The sequence below is a fragment of the Mastigoproctus giganteus genome, chromosome 7 (genome assembly GCF_048544385.1).
Source record: "Mastigoproctus giganteus isolate SK-2022 chromosome 7, ASM4854438v1, whole genome shotgun sequence".
NCBI classification, from domain to species: Eukaryota; Metazoa; Arthropoda; class Arachnida; order Uropygi; family Thelyphonidae; genus Mastigoproctus; species Mastigoproctus giganteus.
The window spans coordinates 100,242,449-100,268,580 of NC_143581.1; positions in this window are offsets into that span (position 1 = coordinate 100,242,449).

Here is a 26,132-nt window from a genome sequence, read left to right on the forward strand (position 1 = left end):
AGCCAAAAAAAAAAAAAAAAAAAAAACCCTCTCCCATTTCACCCCTCCGTTCGTTCGAAATACCTGTCCAGTTGAGCTTTAAATTTGTTTAGGCTATCAACTTCAACAACAAGTGATGGAAGTCGGTTCCACCAACCAACCACCCGCTGGCCAAAGGCAAATTTCCGCACATCTATCCGACATCCGTCCTTCCTCAATTTGAATTTATGCCCTCTGAGGTGATTATTCTGAGAAAGATGAAGAATCCCATTGGCATTGAGCATGCTCAAACCATTCAAAGCCTTATACACCTCTATCAGATCACCTCGCCGGTGCCTAGTCTCCAGACTCTGTAATTTGCAAAACTTAAGCCTTTCTTCGTAAGAGCAACCCTTTGTTCCATTTACTAATCTTGTTGCCCTTCTCTGTACCCGTTCCAGAAGCTCTACATCCTTCTTGAAATGAGGCCTCCAGACCTGTATACAGTACTCAAGATGTGGCCTAACCATTGCCTTATACAAGGGAATAATCACCTCCTTATCCCTGCTAGAAAAATTCCTGTATATCATTGACAAGACACCATGAGCTACTCTTGCAGCTCGTCTGCACTGCTCAGAGAACTTCATATCTGCCTGCACAATTACCCCCAGGTCCTTTTCATTCTCCACCACTGTCAGTGTAGTACCGCAGAGTTGATACATTGCTCTGGGGTTACTGTTACCCATATGTAGTACTTTACATTTGTCAATGTTAAACTTCATTTGCCACCTCTCAGCCCATCTGTTCAACCTTTCCAGATCCTGTTGCAGCAGCATAGCGTCAATAGTGTCCTTAACGACCCTGCCAACCTTTGTATCATCTGCAAACTTAGACATTAAACTTGATATCCCATCATCAATATCATTCATAAACACCGAAAACAACAATGGACCCAACACTGAACCTTGAGGAACTCCACTAATAACATTAGTCCACGTTGAGCAGTGTCCATTGATTACCACTCTCTGTCTTCTGCCACTCAACCATCCCCTTATCCATAGCAGCAATTTGCCTCCAATGCCACACTGCTCCAATTTGTGCTGCAGTCTTCCATGTGCAACAGTATCAAAAGCCTTTCTAAGATCCAAATATATAATATCAAAGTTATTCCCTGCATCCAGTTCTTTTGTGACTACATCATAGTATCCAATCAAATTGGTCAGGCAAGACCTGCCCTTAACAAAACCATGCTGCGTCTGAGCTATAACTGAATTCTTGTCTAGATGATCCTGCAGTGCTTCTTTAACCAGTGCCTCCATTAATTTACCTGGAACAGAAGTTAAACTAACAGGTCTATAATTACTTGTGTCAGCCTTTGATCCTCCTTTGTGAATTGGGGTTACATTTGCACATCTCCAGTCTATGGGTACCTCCACTGAGTCCAAAGAAGCTCTCATAATTATGGCTAGGGGTTTGCATACTTCCTTTGCTGCCTCCTTTAATATAACTGGATAGATCCCATCCACCCCAGGTGCCTTTTTTATGTTTATCCTCAACAAACTCTCCTCCACTTTCCTCTCAGTTATTACAAAATCATCCAGCTCACTGCCAATGTTTACTTTACCTACATCATTCTCCTTCCTGAATAACTCCTCATGCGTGAATGTAGATGCAAAATACTCGTTTAGATTGTTAGCCACCTGAGCAGGATCCTCAACTGTTGAACCATCAATATCCAGTGGACCAATCTAATTCATCCCTTTCCTTCTCGAGTTCAAGTATGTAAAGAACTCCTTTCTGTTTTTCTTTGCATCCTTTGCCAAGGATTTTTCGTAGTCTGCCTTTGCCTGCCTAATCTCCTTTGTGACTTGGTTACAGACCAACTTATATCTATCATAGGCTTCCATGTCACCCATTAATTTGTATGTATCCCATGCATTTTTCTTTTCTGCCACATGTCTCATTAGTCCATCTGACAACCATTTAGGCCTAAACCTTGAACAATATTTCTTAGTTGGTATGTAAAGCCTGGTAGCCACCAAGATTAGTTCCTTGAATGCTTCCCATTTTGAGTTTGCTGTTGGTAACATCATCAGTTGGTCCCACTGTATAGAATTTAAATACTGTCTCAGACCATCATAGTCGCCTTTACGAAAACAAAAACCCTTCCCTTTACCTCTGATGGTAGTTACCTCCTTGAGTAAATCCCACTTCAACACACTGTGATCACTGCCACCTAGTGGTTCATTTATCTGCAGGTTCTTAATGCATGAAGAATCACTACTGATAATCAGATCAAGAGTATTGCTCCCTCTTGTTGCCTCACGAACATGCTGATGTAGAAAACAATCATCCAATAAATCCACAAAAGCCTTGCTAGTGTGCGAGTGACCAACCCACAAATTCCAGTCAATATCTGGGAAATTAAAATCCCCCATTATAAGACTCTCTGATTTACTGGCCCACTCTATTTCCCTGTACAATATATTATTATACTCATCAGAGTCATTAGGCCTATAGCACACTCCTACTCTCAATTTTGATTTCCCTATGCTTATGTCACACCAAACTGACTCGACACTGCCCTGTCCATTGATGTCAACTGGCTTCACTTCCTTTGACTTTGTGTTTCTTAATTAATAGCATAACCCCTCCTCCCCTCCTGTCCTGTCTATCCTTTCTATATACATTGTATTCCCCAAATTCCAGTTCCGCATTACTTATATCTGTGTGACACCACGTCTCTGATATCCCAACAATATCTGCCTTTGATGTTTTGAGCAATACCTCAAATTCATCAAATTTATTTACCAAACTCCTAGCATTGGTGTACACGCAGGTATACATGCACCTGTTTCTATTCTTAGCTACCCTAACACAACCCATGTGTTTACTTGTAACGCAATGACTACCAGCAGTCTCTGAAATATCCTGCATCTTGTTTTTCAGACTTCTGCTCATTTGAATAGAAGCAGTGCAAGAATCACTTCCACCTCTGCCAGTGGCTACTGTTAATCTATTAGTCCTTGTATCCCCCCCCAACTAGCAGTTTTCCGACCCACCTAACACTGCCTCGACAGCATCAGCAAAAATTCTTGCACCCTTTCTATTTAAGTGTATCCCATCCCTGTAGAAGCAATCTCTCCTGTTAACAAGTACAGTCCAGGCTGAAAAAAATTCTACACCTTGAGCCTTGCACAATCCCTCCAGGGCCGAATTGATCGACAAGGCTCTCATCATATACTCCCTCCTATCGTGTCTGGGCAGAATTGCAGACACTTTCAAGTTCAACCCTAATTCACGGCTTTTTTTCAACAGTGACCTGTACTTGCTAAGTAATTCCGCCGGTCTCCTACTCTTAATATCATTAGTGCCAACGTGTACAACTATATCACCTTTTGTGCCCTTAAAAGATGATATCCGCTCTACAACGTCATCAACCTTTGCCCCTGGCAGACATACCCTGGTCCTATTCCACCTATCCTTTTTACAAAGCATGTTCCCCGTTTCCCTGACAATAGAGTCACCAACAACTACTAGTTCCTGTGGGACCAGCGCATTCTGTCTAGGGGGCTGCCCCTGTGTTGCCTGATGACCAAGTGCAAGCTCTGGCGTTGATGTGGGCAGCTGAAAGCTTGATGGGCCCCTCAATTTATTTCCTTCGAGGGCATCCACCCTGTCCTTCAAGGTCTCATAAAGGCCCATAACAACGCTGAGTTGTCGCCTGATTTCCTTGCACTCCTTACATTGTGCACACACAAAGACATCCCCCTTGGCAGTATCATGTCCCGTACCCGACTGTTCCGCAAACATCAAGCAAACAGTGCATTTTAATAGACTGTGATTCAGAGGGCAACTGCCCCCCTCAGTTCTCCCCTGAACCACAGCACTCCCATTAGCTTGAGCCTTTTGCTTTGCTGCTCTGGTCAGAGTCATGATTCCAATTTAATTCAATAAAATTTAAAACAAAAATTAAATCCTTAAGTTATATCCCAAAACAGTTATGTTATATATATATATATATATTTTTTTTTTTTTTTTTTTTTCGGTATCTAGTGTTCCCTTTATACAACTTCCGTATCACGTGTACCACTATAGTTATGTATTAATTATTTGTTACGATTAAGTCGTTATATATATTTATAGAGTTAAAAAGACAATTTAATTGACAATAAAGTTTATCAAGATTAATAGATTTACTGATTAATTGACAATATTATATTATGCAGTATACTACACTAAGCTTATGCTATCGTGTAAAAATGGTGGGAATTCACGAACGGTATTTCTACGGACTCGTAAGTATTGATTAGCTTCGAAATCTCGCTATCTCAATTTAGAATAAACTAAGGATCCTGACTAGGTCTATAATCTACTTATAGAAGATAATTTGATATAACAATTGGTTAATAAATCGACTAAATATGGTTAAAAGACCTCTCGTTCAATTTGTGACACGTGGATTTGATACCGTTACCGATACTAAGTAATATCTACGAAATCTCTGTCTAAGTTAAACTTTAAACTAAGTATCGTAACTAGGAATATGAAGCTACTCTAGAAAATAAGTTAATATGACAATTTAAACTAATAAAGCAGAAAATAAATCAGGAAAAACTTCTCTGTTTGAAGAGCTTTAAGGAGCAATGTCTGCACAGGCCAACCTCGCACCCAATTGAATTTCATCTATGAATCTCCACCTTTGTCTTCTAGGTTTTCTTCTAGCTCCTCTTGGGTACCATTCTGTTATTTTCTTAGCTCATATCTACGAGCTATGTGTCCTGCCCAAGACCATTTTAGTTCTTTAGTTTTGATAAGAATGTCCTTCACTTGAGTGTGCTGCCTAATCGATGTGTTTCTCTTCTTATCTAACAGTCTGATTCCCAATATAATTTGTTCCATTCTTTGCTTTGTAGTTCTCAGCTTCTCTTCCATTCTTTGCTTTGTAGTTCTCAGCTTCTTTTCCATTCTTTTGATGAGTGCCCAAATTTCACTTCCATAAGTCATGGTGGGGAGTATACATTGGTTCATTATTTTATGTTTCAGACAAACTGCGGCCGACCGGGCTAGCCGAGTGGGTAAAGTACCTGCCCAGCAACCCAAAGGTCGCGGGTTCGATTCCCGCCTCAGGCTTGGATCAGAGTACTGCAAAAACCTTGCGAGGTGCAATATGGCCACAGAAGCCGATGCGCCAACAACTACCAAATCAAAAAAAAAAAAAAAAAAAAAAAAATCAGACAAACTGGGATATTGCTCTTTGGTATGTGACTATATTTCCTGAATGCTATCCATCCAAAATTTATCCTTCTCTTGACTTCCAGCCTGGTAGAAGTAGCATTTTGTTATATCATCATTATAGCTAATAACTTGTCCCAGATAAGTATATGACTCCACCTTTTAAATTACTGCTCCTTCAATCATTATTTCACTTTCTGTGGCACACTTGTTCATCATTACTTTTGTTTTAGCCATATTCATCTTTAGTCCAAAATCCTTACTAACTGTGCATAACTGATTAAGATTCTTTGGGATCGTGGCTTATGACCACAATGTCATCTGCAAATCGTAAATGGTTTAGATACTCTCCATTCACATTTTCTCCTTCCTGCAACCAGTCTAATCTTCTGAAAGCTTCCTCAAGGGCAGCAGTAAACAGCTTCGGAGATATTGTGTCTCCTTGTCGAACTCCTTTCTCGATTTTAAATTTCCTACTGTCTTTGTCTAGTCTAATAAAGGAGGTAGCACTCTCATATATTTTCTTCACAATCATAATATATGGGGTATCTATGCCTTGTCTTTCCAGTGCCCAAAACATTGCCTTATGCTGTATGGAGTCAAATGCCTTTTCATAATCCACAAATGCCAGACATAATGGTGTTTTATATTCATTTGCTTTCTCCATTAGCTGTGATATTACGCGAAGGTGATCCATAGTTGTGAATCCTGTCTTAAAGCCATCTTGCTCTTTTGGTTTAATTCTCATAAAGTATTCTTTCTAATCTGTTAGTAATGACCCTTGTGAACAACTTGTAGATGTGGGATAACAAGCTAATTGGTCTATAATTTCCAATTTCTGATTTATCTCCTTTCTTATGCAGCAAAACTATGATTGCATTATTTCCACTGCTTAGGCGTCACACCTTTTGTGAAGAGCCTTGCCAGTTTTTATGTTATGTCTCTTCCTCCCAATTTTAACAATTCTACAGTAACTTCATCTTCCCCCGGGGCTTTCTGATGCTTCATTTTCTTCAATGCATGTTCTACCTCATCAGTAAGAATATCGGGTATGTCGTATGTGTTGCTATTTTGCAATCCATCTTCCCCACTGCTGGCATCATTCCCCTGTTCCTTGTATAATTCTCTATAGTAGTCTTCTGCTATTTGAATTATGCTTTCTCTGCTGTTTATAAGTACACCATCGCTATTCTTCAGTTTCAGTATCATTTGTCTTTCTGTATTACTGCTCATGGCTGCTGATTTAAATCCTTTGTTTTTCCTTAATGCTTGTTCTACTTTACTTGTGTTAAACCTTCTTATGTCCTCTCTGAGTCTCTTTCTAATGGCTTTGCATAACTCAGTATACTTAATTTTCTCCCTGTCAGTGTTTATCTTGCTCTTCAATTGTTGCTTTCGACTCATCATAACAAGTGTGTGTGTGTTGACTTATTTTTTCTTCTTTGGATTCTTTTCCCTATAGGTTTCTTGGGCTTTATCACTTTCAGAAGGTTGTAATATTCCTCATTGATATCTTGGTCCTGAGCAGTCTGCTGAAGCTCAAACTTGTTCTTAAGTTCCATTACATACTGCTTTTTCTCCTCTTCTGTTATCTCAAGGACCTTTGTATTATTTACTCGAGTCAGTTTTTTCCATTCCTTTCCTACATCTATATGAAGTGTACATCTTACCATTCTGTGATCACTTCCAACATTTACCTCAGGATGGTAACATCAATCACAATATATCTTCTGTTAGTGAGGATGAAGTAGATTTCATTAGTAGTTAATCCATTTGGACTCTTCCATGTCCACTTTCTGTTCACCCTTTTCTTGAAAAAAAAGTGTTCATTACTGACAGTTCTTGAGATTCTGCAAATTCCACAAGTCTTTGACCTCTTTCATTTCTTTCACCAATTCCAAAATTTCCTATATTTTCCCTTTCTGCACTGTTTTGTCTTTTTTCAACCTTAGCATTGAAGCCGCCATAATAATAATAGTGTAGTGTGTTTTCTGCTCATCTAGAAGATTCAGTTTCGGTGTACATTTCTTCAACCTCTTCATCATCATGGCTCGATGTTGTTGCATAAATCATTATAATCTTTAGCTTGTACCTCTTAGAAATCTTGAGTATTAGTCTTGACACCCTTGGTTATGTACTTTTGAATTCCAAAATGTTGTTTTTAAAATCTTTATGGACTAGAAACCCAATTCCACCTTCACTCCTTTCACTGTTTCCATTGGTGTACAACAGATTTCCACTTGATAAACTTATAAGTGATTCGTTTCTTCTTCTTGTTTCAGCCAAACCGATGATATTCCAATTCACATTTTCTAATTCCTTTTCCAGCTCTAATATCTTTTCTTCACTGATGAGTGATCTTACGTTATAACAGGCCAAGTTCAGTTTCCGTGCATGGCAGCCTGGTCGTACCCAGAGATTCTTAGCACCCTCTGCTTCCACTCTGATCCTCTCGCTGCCATAAGAGGTAGAGTGTAAGCTGGGGGACTGAGGGCCATTTGTTTTGTTGTGCTGTCATATGCTGGAGGGTTTGGTCTTTTCCTCTTCACGCTGACCAGGCGTCTTGAAGAGAACCACTCTACACGTTCGTTGCCATCTAAGTGACGTAACAGGGCTTACCATCGAGAAGGTGTGCATGAGTGGATTTTAGGGAGGCAGGCCAACCGGACTTCTCCTAAATCTTCTATAATAGAGAGATATTGGATCCATCAGTGTTTTAGGCTGAGTGTCTGATAACACACAGGATACCTGTTCCCCTCTAAGCCCCTATCAAAGAAATTATAATGTGCCAGAAATTAACCTTTTCACTCTTAGACCTATCGTCATAAAATGTATAACTAGCACATCTTTGATCTGTAGGGATTTAATCTCAATCCAGGCCGTTTCCATTTTATAATGGAAGCAGTGTAGATTCAGAAGCTAGTAATGCATCAGCCTGCCTTTGGTCTTAATTACATGACATATCATAATCAACATTGGTAAAATCAGAACCAGTTTTTTATGATTGGAACATGTTCTTTCATCATTCAGTAAAGCAGCTGATTTAGATACTGGTTAGGGTGTGTGTGTATGTGTGTCTTACAAAACCTGACATTACAGTACATCCCAGTGGTATTCAGTTAGGGTAGAGGCTCTAGGCAGGCCATTGAAGCATTTACATGCCTGTTTTTTCAAACCAAGTCATTGCAAGTTGTGCAGTATGACATGGTGCATTGTCATGCTGAAATAGGAAAGGTTACTTTCTGTACTGCATCAATATTTTAACTTTAATATCATTCTTTTTATTCTTGGAGTAATATTTGTGTGTTCAATGTTCCATAAAGGTAATTGTTGTCCCAGGAATGATGACTAATGGTCAAAACCATACTGTGAGAAACATCCCTGGAGTGTGATAGTTCAGTTTCTACCAAACTTTACACTTGGATGTACCCTGGTGATTGAAATTCTTTGGGAATTAGCCAGATCAAAACATGGCCAACGGATTAAAATCCCTGTACTCGGATTCACCACTCCATTTAATGGCTTTTTACCGTTCCAGAAACCATTTGCAATACTGTGCATTGGGTATGTTTATGCTATGCATTGCATACTCTGATGTTTGGTTTGCTTTTCTGTAAAATCTGATGCTATGCAGATTCCTGTTAATAAGTATATTACAGCAGGGTTCCCCAAACTATTTTTCTTAGGCGGAATCTGGTCTGCAAAGGTTTTTATATAGCCATTGGATATTTTTTTATTGATCTTAAAAAAATTGTAAATTTACATTTTTTCCATTGGAAGCAGCAATATTTTTATCTTTAATATTATTCTTTTTAATAAGAAAAAATTCTTTTTATTCGGGGGATAAAAAGAAGATAAAAGAAATTCCTATCCAAATAAAAGTGTTCACTTTTATTTGGACAGGAATGACAGTATGCATGGGTGACATATTGAATGTTTGTTAGTTAGTGATTTGCCAATCTCCTCAACTTGTGTGATCATGCCACCCTAATTGCAAAAGAACTGATGTACTCCTGTTGTATCAGCTGTAAATTCCAAACAAGTTCAGTTTAGTCTTTCAGAGGATATTGACTATATGTTTTTCTTTGTTCTTGGAACATTTTATAGTAAATAAAACTTAATACTCTTTTAAAAGATATGAAAGAAGAGAGAGAAGTGGACAGTGAATTTGTGTTTTTATTTAATAGTGAACAATTATATTTTCATATAGTATAAAACCAAATGCATGTGCTTTTTTTTTTTTTGCAAGGAAGTTCTGTTTTCAAAGGCTGTCATTCAAATAGGCAAAACATAGTGAGAAATACAATTCCTTTCAAGGGAAATCATTCAATAAAAAAAAATGACAAGAATGCAACGAGTTTAGCAAGTCAACAAAATATTTTCAAAAATTTGTGAAATCAGAATATTATAGCTGTAAGTGCTGGTTTGAGTTTCTAACATCATTGGCAAAAAAAGGCAGACCTTACTCTGTGGTGAGTTCATTAAAAAAATATGTTTAGCATTGGCTAAAGATTTATATCCTCTTCAGCCATCGCTAAAACACATTTTTTATGCCTCTTCCATTTATTTGCAAACAGACATTATTTTCAATGATGTAAAACGTAAAAATCAAAATATTGCTTAAGGTTATTAGATAAACAGTTGGAAGATGTTTTAAAAATTAGCATTTCAAATTTAACAGCAGACACCTTGAAATTTTAGTTGACAGTCTTTGATGAGTGCTGACAGCACTTTTCCAAGCATGGTCTGGTTCCTCTCTGTTGATTTCTGCAGTTGTTGTTATTATTTGGTTTTTAGGAGCATTAACAACTAAGGCCATACTGCTCCAGGGTTATCGGTGGTCATTCCCTGACCTTTCCGCATCCTCCGTATTTGGTGGTCACGTGCTCAAACCCCGGTCTAATCAAGGAGTGTGTGCTATGCACTGCTGCTCCTGGCTATGGAGGCACCTTTCTGCAGTCTTCCTGAACATTTCCTGTTGGAAGATAATTTTGTGAGCACTGAAAGCAGGGTGATAGGTTGGTATGAGGGCAAGTGCTGCAGGGGTTTATCAGGATTTTTGAAAATTAATTTGAGTGAGGCCTTTTTCCATTGCATTGGGAAGCAACCTTCCTTTAGGCATCTGTTGTAGAGGTTTAGGAGTGCAGTAGAGTGACTTTCTGCAAATTTCTTTACAACATCAATCTCCAGAAGGTCTTGCCTTCTCAGCTCCAGGGGTCTTGCCTTCCTTGGTTTTTGCAACTGCCGTACTCAATTCATCTGCAGTGAAGGGCTGTTCAATGGATTTTGGTTGGTAAGACTTATTTTCATCAATGATACATTCTGCTCCTGTGTCATTGTGGTTCTTTGTTGGGATATATGTAGTCTAGAATGTTATTTATAGAGTTGTGCCAGGAGACGGTTTTTGATCCATTCAATCTACGTGTTGTGTCAAGTATCTCATCCATTTCAAGCCTGTTCGTGACAGTGGGAAAGACTAAACCCCAAGGGTCCTCATTTCCTGTCAAAGCAGACTAATGCTTGCTAGGACTCTTTTTTACATTTTCATATTTCATTAGTATAGGCATTTCTTATTAGTCGGTATTCCTCACGGGTTGCATTGACCTCACCAGGAGGAAGTGCAACTCGAGCCTGCTGGAAGGTTTTCCTTGCACAGTGGACACGTCTTCTAAGTCTTGAAGCTGTGGGCATCCACCATAGGATGGCACTTATAAGATCTCCTTTGTGAGATTAAAAGATCACGTGTATGATAATTCCAGCAATTTTCCAAACACTAGCGTCTGCTGTGGAGATTTCTGTTTGTTGGTGATCCTCTGGGAGCATTCTGGTAATTTCTGCTGCGAAGCACTCCAGTTGGCTTGCTTTGATTGTACCTCACTACATCTCATTGTGTTCCACAGAGCAAAATATGGAGTAAGTTGTTGCACTGTGGTCCAAGATGGTCCATGACTCGCAAACCATCCAGTTGGCAAGCTTGGGGGCTATGTTGGGCATTGTAACTGTGATGTCAGTTGTACTTTCCCACATAGGCCCACTGTAAGTAGCAAGCTGGCCAGCATGGTTTGCAATTTGGAGGCTATTTGAGAGAATGTAATCTTCCAGTTTTCCTCTGTTCTCATGGATTTACTGATCTGGTGTCTGGCTATGCCTGAGAGGCAAACGACAATTAGAATCGAGGACAGTCAGCAGGCAGCCTCTCGGAAGGAGCTGGAGAGCACACTGAGGACAATCACAGCAGCAATATCCTCCCCTGGATGACTGTATAGAGAGAGTAAATGGAATGAACCAAGTGGGTGCTAACTTGTGCACAAGTGCTGGTGGGTGTACATAAGTGGTTGATTGGTTGATTCTAGTTGTGAAATCGGCATTTCTCATGACAGTTGCCACTTATGGTTCTTACTATGTACATTGGGTGATTTTTATATATAGGCAGGTAAATGGTGACCTTTTCAAAATGTGCATAGGGCAATGTCTGAATGTTCCATTCAGTTCCTCTACCATCCTAGTCTTGAGTTGTTCAGCAACCAGTCTCGATCTCTGGGTGTTTAATTGAATTATTCTTATCTCTTGTTGATATTTGGAAGGAGGGTAATTATCCATAATTTATTGTTGATTGGTATTGACATTTGGCTTTTTTTATAGGGCAACTACTTTCACGGATGAAGTGGTTGTGAGGAATTTTTGCTGCCTTGCAGTTGGCACAGGTGGGTAGCTTTTCGAGTTAAATTTTTATTTTTACTTGAGGAATCAAATACAAATTATTATTGAGGTATATAGCCCTGAGAATATGTATCAATTAGTGGCAAATAAAGAGAACTTTAACTTTTTTGCCCTATCTTATTATGCTGATCCACTGTTTAAAAGGAGAAAACGTATTTTGAGTAATGATTAGATATTTAGTCTAATAGCTAAATTCTTCTGTATGATTTGCCAAGTTCATCATTGATTTGCCAAGTTTGATTACTTGTTTTGAATTGTAACTTTTATGGTATTTAGTGTAATTTAGTTGATAATTAAATGAAATTGCGAGGTAGCAATTTCTGCCCTGGCTGTGCACTATTTTCTCATGGTCGATATATATATATATATATAAGACTGTCAATTGTTATCTTGTCAATTTTCACCTATAAATTAGGTGGTGGCTTTACTGTCAAGATCAGATTATATACTTGTAAGAACCAGTGTTGACTTATGGTTCGGAAACAAATATATTGATTTGTGCTTGTTTTGCATTGCTGCAGGCTGCTCAGTGGTGCTGATCTTTACTACATAGACTTGAAAACTGCTTGATGTCTAAGTTATTGTTGGTTTGGGAACTCAAAGACTGTGTATGAGTGATATTGTTCCATCAGCTTCTAATGCATGGTTTTATAATGGACTGTGATGAATTGGACTTTATTTCCTTTGCAGAGTCTTCAGCATGTGACTTCCTTATCTTGCCTGGTTTGGTGTGGAGTTTTGGTTTGGTACTTATATTGAACAGAGTTGTACTTTTACCTATTCAAAACATTAGAAATATGTTCTGAGAGCAGAAACGGTTCAAATGACTAGGTAGCTGATGCCAGAGAAGGGAGCTTAAATAACTTTAAGGGGTGTGTCAGGGTAGTTAACTATACAAGAACATTGTCTTAATTGTTTATACAGTAATGGCAGAAGCTTCGTCAATAAAATGAGTGAATTTGAACTGCTGGTTAGGATGAGTAACTCTGACATAAAGGGCTTATGGGAATGTGCTGTTACCTGGAGATAGGGGATGATGAGATTCAGTACAGTATGCATAATGTATTTAGGAAGGACAGGGAAGATAGAAGGGGTGGTAGGGTCATGCTTCTTATGAAAAGCAGCCTTAGCACCTCAAAAGCTTTCAGACATTTCACATGCTAGTATAGAATCTGTATGGTGTGAGATAGTTGGAAGCAAAGGTATAATGAGAGTGGGAGTAATCTACAGGCCAGGTGATGAGAGCATTCTACATGCAAATGGAATGGGAAAGTAAGCGTGAATATCTTATTATGGATGATTTTAATTTGCCTCTAATTGATTGGAGAAAATGGGAAGGAAACTCCACATGGGGGACAAAATTTAAAAAAAAACTAGATGATTACTATTCATATCAACATGTCAGGAAAAGGAATATTCTACTAGGGAAAAGAATATTCTATACCTCATCACCCATGAACCAGGTGACATAATAGGGAACCAGTAGCAGGAATTGAGTTCCTGCTACTGGTTCATGTACTGTCAGCGGAGTTCTATGGTGGACGATGAAGAGAGAGGTAACAGTAGTTAATGGCAAAAAGAATGGGTTATTATTTCAGGGAAGGAAATTATGGCGGCTTAAGATGCTACATGGCCTATATTAACTGGGTAGATATCTCACAGAGAGCGAATACAATTGAACTGTGGTATACCTTTAAAACATTAATCACCGAAGCCCTGAATGCTTATATATATATATATATATATATAACATTAAAAAATACTCCATGAAGAACATTCCAAGTTGGATGAATAAGGAAGTTGCCAGCTTACTCGAGCAGAAAAAGATGACATGGAAATTTTAGAGCAATAAAAAGTCCTGAAGCCTATAACAGCTACAAAATGATCTATTAGCGCATCACAGAAGAGGTTAGGCTGGCAAAGGCAGATTATCAGAAATTGCTGGGAAAGAGTGGGGATAAGGAATTCTTCACCTATATTAATGCAAAGAAGAAAGGACAAACTAAATCATACACTTATGTAATGAATGTGGGATAGTATTAGATATCTCAGCTGAAGTTGCAGATGAACTTAACAGTTAATTTGCATTGATATTTACAGAAGAAAAACCATTTGTGTCAATGATATTATGAGAGTGAGGTTGAAGAAAATGTAATTAATGATGTTGAAATTTCACATGTTTATTTAATGAAGAAACTTTCAAGTCTACAGACCAGTAAAGCTACTTTGGGTTGATGGCATATACCCTCTGATCTTAAGGGAGATGGCGTGAGTGCACTGAATCTTTGAGGCTAATTATGAGAGCATCACTGGATTCGGGAGTGATTCTGTTGGATTGGAAAAGTGCCAATGTATCTCCAGTACATAAAGGTGATTCTAAGAGTGGTGAGAAATTATCAGCAGGTTAGTCTAAGTTCAGTAGTAGGGAAAATCATGGGCACAATGATCCAGCGTTGATCTTTTCCATGTCGTCATTTCTATCTGAATGATCCTGGAATTCAGGATCATTTAGATAGAAATGACAGGGTCATTCAAGAGCTGAACTTAGGAAATAATTTCAACATTTTTATTTGGATTTCAGCAAAGCATTTGACTCAGTCCCACATGAGGGAGTTATTTTATAAGTTGGAACAAGTTAGAATCACGGAAAATCCTTAGATGGATCGTTGGATGGCAGGAGGCAGAGGGTTGTTTGTTGTTTGTTTGTTATTTGGTTTTTAGGAGCATTAGCAACTAAGGCCATATTGCTCCGGGAATATGTGGTGATCATTCCCTTGACCTTTCCACATCCTCCATATTTGGTGGTGAAGGGCTCGTACCCCTGTCTAATCAAGAAGCGTGTGCTACGCACTGCTGCTCCTTCCCACCTGGCTACAGAGGGTTGTGATAAATGGTTATTTCTCAGATTGGATTGGTGCAAGAAGTGGAATTTCCCCCAAGGATCAGTTTTAGGACCACTCTTGTTTTTGATTTTCATAAATGGCATCAGTGAAGGGATAAAGGGCATGATGTCGAAATTTTCAGATGATGTAAAGATTGGTAGAGTAGTTAATGATCACCGCCAAGCAGAGCTTCTTCAGAATGGCTTAGATAGACTTCAGTGATGGCCAGAAAAATGGCAGCTATGCTTTAATACAGCAAATTGTAAGTGATTGAATCTGGGGAACAGTAATCCTAAAATAATTTATACACTTTGTGGAGTTGAACTAAAGCCAGCAGTGAAGGAAAGGGGCTTGAGTATTACAGTACAGTCAGACATGAAGTTCTCTGAACGTTGTAGACTGGTTGCAAGGAATGCCCATGGTGTCCTATCAATGATTTATCGAACATTTGCTAGTAGAGATAAAGACGTCGTAATCCCATTACATAAGGCTGTGTTAGATCATACTTGGAATACTGTGTTCAAGTATGGAGACCGCACCTAAAAAAGGACATTGTAATTCTTGAAAGGGTCCAAAGACTGGTAACTAACCTGGTGAGATTGGCAAAAGGGCGTCCATATAAGGAAAGACTTTGAATATGTGGGTTGCAGAGTTTGGAAACTAGGCACTTTAGAGGAGACTTGATTGAGGTCTTTAAGTCTCTGAGAGGCATAAGTAAAATGAATGAGGACGAAATTTTAAGGGTTATAAATAATACTAGAACTAGAGGGCATAATTTCAAGTTATAGGGGAATTTGTTTAGACTGGATTGCAGGAAGTTTTATTTTAGTCAGTGAGTTATGAATTACTGGAATAAGTTACCTACATGGGTGGTAGAGGTTTACAGTTTGGGGAAATTCAAACGTCAGCTAGATAATTACCTACGGAAGGAGGGAAATGCATAGGTTTTCTATTTCCTTTTCTCTTATTAATTATTATTATTTTATTTTATTTATTTTTTTTGGCTGGGGCAGCATAAGCGATAGGTTTCCTTGCACCATGTGGCCATTGCTAATACTACTACTGTCATTGACATTAATAGAAAGTGACTGTTATCTAAAATAAGAACTGATACTGAGTGTAGTTGTACTACTAATTGCTTGTAGCGATTGGTGATAATTTTAACTAAGACCTTTTTAAAGATGTCAAGTCTGCCACTGCATTTGCAGTGAGTGCTATTATAGCTATTTTAATGTTTTTTAAGACAGTTATAAGACTTATTTCTGCCACTGCAATAACAAGGTGCGTGATCATAGACTGACAATTGTCTGAGTAGCTGTCTTAGTTATTTAATTACCTGATGTATATATTTTGTCATAATGGTCAATGACAGTTGTGTTGATTTCCTCCAGTTGTCTCTTCTCGTTACTAATTAAATTGTAAATACTTTCACCTTTGACTATAGTGCTTTTCTATGAGATTCTTAGCTAATATTTTAAATGCTTTGACATAGAAAAGAATTTTCTATTATATGCTATTCATGGTTTAACATACTTTTTTATTCCTAACATAAGTTTTGTTATGAATACTAGGTTAACATATGTTTAACTAGGTTAGTTTGCTGGTTTTCCTCTTTTCTGTTACCTTTCCTAAACACCTAATTTTCATTTTCCGGGGAAGTCTCTTCCTTCTCCTCAACTCTTTATCCTCCCTAACTTCTCCCACTCAAAAGTTCAGCAAAGCACCCTTAGAGGTTTTCAGGTTATCCCTGAAAGCTCCAAAAAGAGTTTAGAATCTTGTCCAATGTCCCTGGTGCACCTCCTCGTGGCAAGGGATGGGGGGGGGGGGGTTGGGGCAGGGGACCAGGTGTTCCCCGTTCCCTGGCCGCAAAGTTGCCACCTACCGGCACTCAGCATTCAATAGAACCATGCACACATGACACACCCACACTCTCACATACTGCCAGCTTTGGCATATGACTTACAGATGAAACCGTAGCGTATAGGGGAAATCCTTAAGAATGCTTGAAAAACAAAAATGCTTTGAATACTTTTTCTTTTCTGTACGAAATAGTGTACTGTAAGTGCTATGACTGTCTGGCCATGCAATTTTGTTGCTCCTGGATTATCGATCAGAAGAGCAGATTACAGAGGTTTCAAGCTGTGCTGTGTTGCGTAGAATTCTAAGGACTTGATTGTACATAGAGGTAAACTTTTGGAAATATTTGGTGCCTAATGGCTAAAGTATAGGTATTTATTTATATCATTGTTGTGGTGGCTACAATCGACAAAACCTGCCATTACTGCACATTAGTTAGTCATCATAACACAGATATATGGTCATGAAATAATTGCCAATCTGTACTTCATCAGAATTAATTGGAAATGGACCAAAACCAATGCCTACATAAAGAAACTCTGAATGTTTGTATTTTATTCTGCTAATGTAAAGATTTCTATGAAAAATTACAGCTTTGAACATGCATGCGAGTAACATAATCTGCAAATGCAAACTTTAAGATTAGCATTCCGAATGGTGGAAGTTTCTTTGTTTGATATTGCAATTGCTGCTCATTTGGCATAGGAATTACTCTAGATGACTATTTTTACCTGAAAGAAGACCTGAATTCGTACAAGTCATTAACTTATTTTGCTTTCCTATGTATATTTTAAGTAGATATCAATGCATTTTGTGCCACCCCACTACAGTGTGTTGAGAACTTTCAACATTACAATATATTATATTTATACTCCTTACCAAGCAAAATCTGAATGAAATAGCACTAAGTGGAAAGGAATAGGTTGAACTGTAATACCTGATTACCCCCACACAGATATCAAATACATCACAATGGATGAGCCAAGTAAGACACCAAAGCCAATGATTAGCTTAAAGACTACCCTGCAAAAGTCAAAAATGGTGAGAAATGGAAGATGATGAAATAGAAGAGGAGGAGGAGGAGGACAATAACAATGATGGGAAGCCTACTGAGAGCCCCCCATGATCCCGAAGCAGGAACATCAAATGGAGCATTTGGACCAAATGTATGACATGTCTAGGGCCTTAAATGAGATACTGATGGAATCAGGCAGGCTGACCAAAAAAGAAATTGTCTCCCAAATTGACAGCCACTGGACTGTGATGGAACACTTGATCACAAAATCCTACAAAAGTGCTTAATACACGTAATCCCACAGAATGAAAAACTGAAAGGAAGGATTCAATAGCTCAAGACCAGAGACTTAACCCAACACAATACATATGCCCAAATAAAAGCAAGGAACACCCAGTACCACAGCCAAAGCAAAGGACTAAAATTAAAAGCAATCATGTACTAATAAAATCATAAAAGTAATTATACTAATAAAAGCAACAGATGAAAGCAAAATGAAAACTAGCAAGGAGGTAAGAGATGCAGTCATAACTAAATTCAAACCACAACTGAAGGAAATAAAGATCAAAATTTTGAGGAAAATAAAAGAAAAAGGAATTTTAATTAAGACAGGCACTTCCCCCAAGATATACAGTTAGGACTGCAAAGAATTTGAAGAGCAACAAGGTCTAGATACTGAGAAGCCCAAGAAAATAGGGCCAACTCGACATTGTACGACATATTCAATGAAGTGACAAAGGAGGAACTATTTGAGAATCTCTATCTCAAGAACCTCAGACTCAGGCTACACACAGGAAGTAAACAACCTTATCAAGGTAACATTTTCCTCTAAAGCTAAAAATATAGCACAAATTCATCAGGAGGGCCTTCCAGTACCAAAACAACAGACCCTATGTTGGCTGGCATGGCATTAAGGATTTTGTGGTTGTGTCAAGGTGCTACAAGTGCCTTGGCTACAACCACACTGCAAAGACCAGAGAGGTAAGCACCTTTGTCACTGTGCCAGCAGGCCACATATTTGCAGACTTCCCTAACTAGAAGGAACAACCCAAATGCACCAATTGTAAGAGAAAAAGGGAGCAGCATCATTCTTAAAGAAGTCTCAAATGTCAGGAATACCTCAGAATAATTGATCAATTGAAGAATAAAATCAGTTATGTATAATACAACTAAAATAACCAGGTGAACAGAGAATTTATCAGAATAATGCAAATCAACACACAAAGATCCCTAACAATCATGAACCAAATCCCAAAACTAGCCCAAGATCAGCATGTCCAGATATTACTGATTCAGGAACTCAATTCATATAAGGGTATAGTAAAATGTATCTCTCTTGAAGTGTTAAACTTGTACAAGCTGAGCCAGTTGTACAATTCCAAGATGGCAATGCAGCAGCAGTCTGTTGCTGGGCCACTGCATTGATCTCTTGGAATTGTATAATTGGGCCTCCATAGTGATCACAGACCCAGACATAGTAGTAACCAGGGTGGCAGGCATTTGCAATACTCATGGAACCTGAGCATCATTGGAGGGTCCTTTTGGGGCAGCTGCAGGTGGTTTCTACATACTTTCAGTGCCACAAACAAAACCAACCTATTGAGCCACATCTTGCTTACCTAGACAAAGCCCTGGAAATGCTCAAAGCCCAAGAGCTCATAACAGGAATTGATGCTAATGCCTATGACATTTGTGGAACAGTCCCACATAGATGAAAAGGGCTATCTCCTGGAGGATCTGATCCTAGCAAATAATTTAACAGCCCTAAATAAGCCAGGCTCCATTCTCATTTACTGTACCATAATAGGTCATTCTTACTTAGATGTAACCCTCTCAACTCAAGGAATAGCAAGAAACATAATAAACTGGCAAGTCCAAAGTTCTTATACAACAAGTGACCACAATACAATAACAATGAAATAAATTCCCCCCCCCCCCCCAATCCATACAGACAGAAGCCAATCTCAAGAGATAGAAATAGCAAGGTATAATGTCAAGCATGCAAATTATCACATATTTGACAAACTTTGAGAGAATCTATACAGACAGCCCCCTCAGAACTTTGCAATCAAAGACAGCTGAAGAAGGCCAAGTTATACAGGAGATAATCACTACAGCAAGTGATGCAGCCACGAGGAAGAGAAAACGGAAGAAAAATCCCATGGTGGAAAGCAAATTGTACAGATGAAAGATGAAATTAATAATAAGAATGCAGGTCAGATCCTCCAAAAGAGATTTCCATAGGGTAAAAAGGAACAATAGACCCAGGGAAGATATCAAAGCAGTATATAGCAGATATAAGACCCACGGGAAGAATTAACGTAAGGAAATATATTCCCAGAAAAAAAACAATTCTAGGAGAAACTAATTCAAGAAAATGGCAATACAGATCCTTGGAGGCTTGTCCACAGGCTGGTGACAGACAAATTCCATCCTGGGGAAACCCACTGAACCATAAAAATTCCGGGAGAAGCTGAAACCACAACTTGGGCACAGTCAATTGACAAGATATTAGATGAACTAATCAAACACAATATGACAATCGGAGAAAATACCCTACAAAATAATCTAAGAACAGCCCATCTCACATACAAGGCACAGCCTGAAGAATCATAAATTACTACCATAGAGCTGGAAGAAGCAATAACCAGTGTTACGGTCTTGCAAATGCCCAGGCCTGGATAACAGAGGTGGATGCTTTAAAGAAAGCCTGGAAGATAACACCTATACCAATCAGGATGACATATAATGCATGCCTAAAGGAAGGGGTTTTCCCCAGGAAATGGGGGAAACCCCTGTCTTTAGGCACAATATTTTGCTCAAAAATTAGACCAGGCCAGTGCAAGAAGCAAGCTCATACCAACTCATTGCCCTTCTGATATTGTCAGTAACTAAAATTCAAGATGCTCGAGTTTTGGAAAACATTCTAAGTGAAGAAAATTATATAAGAGAAGTTTTCACTACCTAAAATCAATAGGCTTATATAATCAGATTTAAAACACAAAAATCACCACAAGTTGATGAATCCATTTGAACTCTATCTCTTCTTAAAGTCTGTGTGTGTGTTTAGTGTCAAATGGCACCAGGGGTTTCCCTCCCATCTCTGTGTAGCATACATTGTAGGTGTGAAACAGAACGCTGTCAATGTCAAAGGTTTAAAAGTGTGTGGATCTTGTATATGTGTAGTGTCGTGTACCGTTGTTCCTCTGGTCATTTGGCTAATGGGACCCAACGTTGCCCACACTCCGCCTGTGGAGGCAGACCAAGTACACGAGTATTAATAGTTATTTACTCTGGCAGGTCCTGCCACCTAATTTCCTGAGATTTCAGTGGCTAGGATCTTAAAAAAATAATAAATAAAAAATGTAAAAAACCACTAGAGATAGGGGTCAGCCAAAAGGAGTACTAGTTCTGCGATTTTATGTCATTAAGTTTTTTGGGTGTAGGGCTCAAGCAATTTAACAATGATTTGAATGCTAGTAGTTGTAAGTTAGAGGGGGAGGGGAGACTGAAGGCTGGGGGGGAAAGACAGAGAGATAGGATTCACAGAGAAGATGACCCCCAAATCAGTGGAGCAGGCCTGCCCCACCAGAGCGGGGGGGGAGTAACCTTCCCCCTCCTGCCGGGGAGCGGAGGCAAAGGACCACACAAAGGAGAGCATGTCTAGGAATGCCTAATGGCAGCAGTTGAGCTGTGCTGGCGGTTGTATTCCACTTGGGACAGCATGCCGGCTAGGAACAGCCAACAGCATGGATGACCTTGTGGTCCATAAGGTTCCTATGACCATCGACCCATCTGATGAAGAGACTGGAACAGAACATGCAATTTATATTATTCACTCGCGCACACTTTTTTTTCCCCCTACATTTCTAGGCAACATTTTATAATTTTTACATTTTACAACTTTTTCATTCATCCATCGTTCACACAAGGGAGGGATGACTTATTAAACAAGCAAAACTGACACCAAGCTATAAATCTTGCCTGTCCAATTATTGATTTCAAAATAATTTAATGCTTGTTTAACCATTGCTTTAAAGACAAAGCAACAATTTAAACAAGCAATAATTTAAAGAAAGCTCACAATTTAAGGCGCCTCCGTAGCCAAGTGGGAAGAAGCAGCAGTGCTTAGCACACGCTTCTTGATTAGACTGGGGTTCGAGCCCATCATCACCAAATACGGCGGATGCGGAAAGGTCAGGGAATGACCACCACATATCCCAGAGCAATATGGCCTTAGTTGCTAATGCTCCTAAAAAAAAAAAAAAAAAAAACAAACAAACAACACAATTTAAATGACATGCAAATAATAATAAAAAAAATAAAAAAAAAGAACACACATTTATATAACAATTTGTTTGGCAATTTGTCGTTTCTCTGCCTTGATGTCATTGGCAAGGTTTGGAATTATGTTTAGGAAACCATGGGGATTCCTTTTTTAAGTCTATAATATAGCCCTTTTTTCGCAATTTCAAGGTTTAGTGGTAGGGTACTGGCCAAAACTTGCAGGGCCGGGATACTAACTGTACAGCGTGCTCTAGTTATTGTTAATAAGACTGTTCTTTGAATGCTATTTAATTTTGCCCTGTTTTTAACTATGGCTGTGCGATGTAACCATATGCCAGCATCATAGGAGATTACAAGTAAAAACACTGCTCTGTAAATGAATACTAGGGTTCTGCGCTTGAGACCCCCAATCGGCTCGGCTGATTCTGGCAATCGTTCCGGCATAGTTTTGGAACTTTTTTTAGCCAAGTATGACAGGTTTGGATAGAAAGTTAATTTGGAGTCTAGAATTATGCCTAAGTATTTCAATTCTTGGACCATGTGAATTGAGGTATTACCTATTTTTATCACTGGTCGCCATCTTATATTTAGATTTCCTTTCAGTAGGATACACTTAGTTTTTTCTGCCGATTTTGAGCATGTGGGTTAGCTCCCATTCCTGGAGTTGTTTGAGTGCCACATTTGCTCTTTCTTCCACCACCCTTCTGGTGTTACCTTTTATCAATAAGACAAAGTCGTCAGCAAAGGCGACCCTATCTGTAGAGCCTAAATCTTTTGTAAGGAATTCATCAAACACACTGGTCCAAAAGAATAAAGTCATGTATTACTGACTCATAAAGTCAGGTATTACTTAGATCTAAAATTTGAAAGAAACCAGACTAGGAAAGCAAAACCAAGAGAGGTGTATTATAGCCACAGAAACTGATGCACAACAACTAATAAACAACAACAACAACCTTCTGATATTAATAGGCAAGGCAATTTGAGAAAGTCACTAAGAACAGGATACAACAAAGCTACCAGGATAAAGGTCTGGGGACTCAGAATCAGTGTGGATTCACAAAGAGAAGGAGTGCAGAAGATACAATTGCTGAGGTCGTTAACAAAAGATCCACAATGGAAAGCAAATACCTCCTCGGAGCCCGGGCCTGACATTCTGGAATATGGTTTTTTACAGCTGGCTGGCCAGGGAGTATCCCAATGGTAAATTCATCGTATATGTTGATGATTTGGCAATTAAAGGAAACTCTAGGCACAGCTTGGAAATGAAGACAAATCAGGTACTACAAGACCTTCCTATCTGGATGCAAAACCACAAACTAACAGTATCAACCAAGAAAACAATTCAGATACTATTAAAACACTCACTAGACAGAAATAGGCCTTCCCTTATAAAACATAATGAAGAAAATGTAAAATCAGCAACCAGTTGCAATTACCTCGATGTCATTAGACGACAAATTCTCCTTTGCTCATCACACCGGACATTTTAAAGAGAATATTAAAAAGTATTTGGGACTAATTGTCAGAATAGCAAAGAAGGAATGGGGTTTAATACCTAGAACACTGAATCTAAACTATCATGCAGTCTTTTCTACCCATAGTGATCTATGGTGCTGGGGCATACGGGGGTGGAAGGCTGATAAGTATACCGTCATCAAACATCTTAACCAGTCACAAAGGGCCATACTGCTAGTAATATCAAGAGTCTGCAGGACAGTATCTACCCTGGTCCTGCAGGTCCTAAAAGGAAAACTTCTTATTCACTTGGAGATCATGTATCGCTATCTAAGATACAGATATAAGAGAGCCCTTCCAACTGCGATATCAGTCATTAATTTGGACACCACAGCGCCTTTATTTAAAACAGGAACTTAGGAATATTAGGTACTGATTTAAAACAGTGGCAGACTAGCTGGGAGACCACCTCATTACGACAGAGTACAAGAATATCCAAATCATATTCTGCATGATTTTCACCTAGTCTCCAGGTCACCTTTCTGCTGACTGGGAAGCATAAATGAGAAGCTACACAAATTGGGAATAGCAGTGAGCCCAAACTGCCACTACTGCCAACAGCCAAGTCATGGAGACTTGCTATTTCACTGCCTGGCATGTACAGATTAAAATTACCAACTTGACCTACAAGCAGGACCCCTACAGCCAGGAATGGAAAAAGAACTAGTACAGAACAGGGAAAAACTATAAGCCATTCTGCAACTTTGCTGCTCAAGCATTTAAGAGGCAAATCGCAATAATGTCACAACAAAACACCTAGGATACACCGAATAAAATAATGTGACAACACCGGACTTGACTTGGTAAAACTGACAATCTATCTCAAACCAGACAATCTTCCGCAGACAGAAACTAAAAGATGGAAAGAACAACCTCGACTAAGAAAACATCCTATACTTGACTACACAGTGAATATGATTAGCTGACCCTGCTATTCAGGGTGGGATCAATGATGGCCCCATCTTGGGGTAGGATTGCATCAAAATCACTTTACCCGTGTACCAGGATGAGATGCCTATTGCTGACCCCTTTCAGGGGATGGGATCCCTGCTGACCGTGGCAGATTGCTGCCAAGGTGGGATTTGTGCTGATTCTGAGGGGCCACTCAGAGTGAGATTGCATCTCATCTTCCATTCTTTCCCTACCTTTTCCGGGGCAGCCTGCTACTTATGTCCCCCCCACTTATACTTCTCCCACTATTTCCTCTCCTTCACAGGACCCTCCCAAAGCCAGTCTTTGGCAGACCCATTATGAGATGTGTACAACCTGGCACACCTCCATGTGGCAAAGGATGGGAGGCAGAGAGCACCTGACCAGGTGTTGGAAACTCCATGCTTGCTAAGATACCAGATGCCAGTCATACAACACATCACACTACACACACGTATGACCAAACAGGGCAAATGGAGGAAACAATGGGGTGTGTAACACTAACACATTTGACAATTTTGTCTTTTCTGTGCACAATGTCCTCTCCAAATTCATTCCTTATTTTCATGGACGCCATATCTCTGATATCCCAACAATATCCACCTTCGATGTTTCGATTAGCAATTCAAATTCATCAAATTTATTTACTATACTCCTAGCACTGGTGTACATGCAAGTATACATGCACCTGTTCTTGCTCTTAATAACCTGAACAGAGCTCGTGTATTTACTTGTTCCATGATGACTTCCACTAGTTCTAGAAATCCCTAGTACCTTAGTCAGTGTATCCCCCCCCAAGCTAGCAATTTTCCGACCCACCTAACACTGCCTCGATAGCATCTGCAAATATTCTTGTACCCTTTCTATTTAAGTGTATCCTATCCCTGTAGAAGCAGTCTCACCTGCTCACAAGCACAGACCATGCTGGGAAAAATTCTACCCCATGAGCTTTGCAAAATCTCTCCAGGGCTGAATTGATTGACAAGGCTCTCATCTTGTACTCCCTCTTTGATGAGAATTATGACACTTTCAAATTGAGCCCTAACTCAACTTTTTTTTCAACAGTGACCTGGCTGCTTGGCTTTACACGGGTGAGGAAGCTCCAGGTGCATTACTTGAGTTAGGGCGAAATCACAGTCAGTGGACCCCCACTTTACAAATCGTTCACTGTACAATCAAATCAATTTACGATGGACTCTCCATAACAAAATGCCGTTCACTATACAATATGTAGTGAATGGCATTTAGTTATGGAAAGGCATAGAACTGGGCTTTTCTGTGACCAGTGTCCTCCCCAAATTCATTCCTTATATTAGTGGACACCATATCTCTGATATCCCAACAATATCCACCTTTGATGTTTCGATCAGCAATTCAAATTCATCAGATTTATTTACTTTACTCCTAGCATTGGTGTATATGCTTTATTTTTATTTTGCTAACCTGTTCAAAATATTCTTACAATTTTCACTTATTATTTTAATTTTGTTAATTGGTAAGGTAATAAAGTGTAAATTTGTGTTTTATATCTTTTCTATTATAGTCTGTGGATAATATTCCTCCTTTTTTTCCGAACTAAAATTAACTCTATTAAATAGCGATTCTAATTAGTGAAAATAGGAGGAATATTATCCACAGACTATAACAGAAGAGATATAAAACAGAAATTTACAATTTATTACCATACCAATTAACAAAATTAAATAATAAGTGAAAATCGTGCACAAATT